Raw genomic sequence first — 2,500 nt, forward strand, 5'->3', positions numbered from 1 at the left:
TTGTCTTACAAGTAATAAAAGCATCAACAATATTTCAATAGGCCTATCCAAGCATTCAGCTCCATCAAGCATCAATACTTTGAACTCTATGATTGCAATTATCTCCTCGAATGCTATACGTAGCCAAGCAGCATTTATTCAACTGTGATCCTGAAGGACTTCAGTTCCATGTGGCAGATATTTCCATGCGGATAAAGATCAAGGAACATACCGATCGGAGACTTGACTTTGGAATAAGAAGTATTATTGGCGACATCCAATATGAACACTCTATGAAAACTTCGGTGATGCAAGAGTGGTAATAAAATCTCTCAAGTTTATAAAAGACCAAAAATGCATCTACCAAATCTTAAAAACTTCAAAGAATCATTCGCTTAGTGTCTGAATGGTTGGTGATCAACTTTTAAAAAGAAATTGTTAATGATATAGCAGGGCAGGAAAAAATTGTGAAATTAAGAAACAATGAGTTCAAAATCAAAAATTAACTAAAAAAACACTCTGAAGGTGCAAAAATTCGCCACGGCAGCTTATTTCTTAATATCAGCTTGCCATTCCCAGAATCAATTTAGACTGTAGGCGTATTTGAAGTCTGTTTGACAACCATATGGGAAATTGGGGTTAAGATTTGGGCCAACTCGCTTCGACCTTTTGCTCGACTTTGACCTTAACCTTTGACTTAGAACTTTCAAACTTTAATTACTTCCATGTTTCACCATAAAAACTAATCCCTAATGTAATATTGTGGCCAGAATGTTGTTCACAAAAAAAAAGAAAAAAAAGACAAACGGTCACAACAAAAAGTATAAGTAAAAGGATATGCACAAATACAAGTACTAGTTCTAGTACTATTGCTTTTACTACTATTACTAGCAACAGGGGCGAATATATAAGCACCTCCCAACTTCGTTGGTGGATCTTATAAAATCTATTGTGATTTTGTACATGAAGGCTGAAATTGATAAGCTAGTTGGCTCATAAAAAAAACTGAATAATCTGAGAAAAAATATATAAGGAAAAACAAGCTATTATCAAACCGTTGAAAAAATCCAGGGATAATGACATGAAAAGAAATAATAGAGAAATAAATAGAGAAATAAAGTAGAGATAAGAGAAATAAAATAGAGAAATAAAAGAAATAAAAGAAATAATAACAGTGATCGCAACAAGGAACCAAATCCATCGTAAGCTTGTGAGATGATTCAATAAATTCTCTGAAGTCTTGTGAAAAACATCAACATATTTCAAAATTGACTAAAAGATTTATCAGAGTTTATGAATCTTCGAAGTTGTAATTAATGATTTTTTGTAAGATCATTCAATAAATTCTCTGAAGTCATGTGAAAATCAATAATATATTTCAAACTTAATTTTAGAATCTATCATTTCATAGAATCCGAGAAGTTTTAATTCATGATTTTCTTTAATTAATATCTGAGTATCCAAATAATTTAGTATCTTAACATATTCACCTCCATAACACGGAATATTTCCAGACATAGTGTATGGTATATCATTTACCTTTGGGTTCTAGGAATTAATATATAAACCAATTCCTTCTTTGAAGATATATTTCTGTTCCTTTATTTCTCGATGCTGAATATCTGCCAAGCTTACGATCCAATATTTCCAAATCACTTTTTACCAGAGATCTGTTTCACTTCATATCCTTTTACCTCCTTAATTCATAGGCATTTATTATTCTCCTCATTGCCTTTTCGTTATATATATATATATATATATATATATATATATATATATATATATATATATATATATATATGTATATATATATATATATATATATATATATATATATATATATATATATATATATAATATATATATATATATATATATATATATTTTCTTTTTCTGCCGTTTGCCTGGTCACTTTATTCCCCTTGGTAATTCAGTGTTGAAATTTATTCCTATTCCTTATTCTTAAATAATAATAAAAGTAATTATGATGATTAGTCACTCATTACCCTCATAATCACCAAACATATTTAAATTTGGTAAATAATATAGGCTAATACAGTAGATATCATGTGGGATAAGCGAAGTAAACAGTAAATTAGAATTAGTAAGAAAACTTCTCTAACTCTTTAAAGGTTTAAAGGCCACTCATGAATGGCAGAGGCAAGGGACAGTGAAACTTCCCCTATCAAGCAGGACAATGCCCTAGAGACTGACCATATATACATATGATCAGCGACCAAGCCCTCTCTCCACTCAAGCTAGGACCAAGTAGGCCCAGGTAATGGCTGATGAGGACTTAACAGATAGTCCTATAGGGTTTCTCAAAACCCCCATCCTTAGCTCATAAGGATGGTGTGGTTGCAGCGACCAAAGGAACTAACGAGCCCCAGTCTAGTGTTCACCAGTCAGGGACGTTACTGCATTGTCAAATAGTCCTTTGCATTGAATCTCATTACTTCCTACTTACTGGAACACCTCACACCAATTTACCTATCTCTCTCTCTCTCTCTCTCTCTCTCTC

This window comes from Palaemon carinicauda, chromosome 7 (genome assembly GCF_036898095.1).
Source record: "Palaemon carinicauda isolate YSFRI2023 chromosome 7, ASM3689809v2, whole genome shotgun sequence".
NCBI lineage: Eukaryota > Metazoa > Arthropoda > Malacostraca > Decapoda > Palaemonidae > Palaemon > Palaemon carinicauda.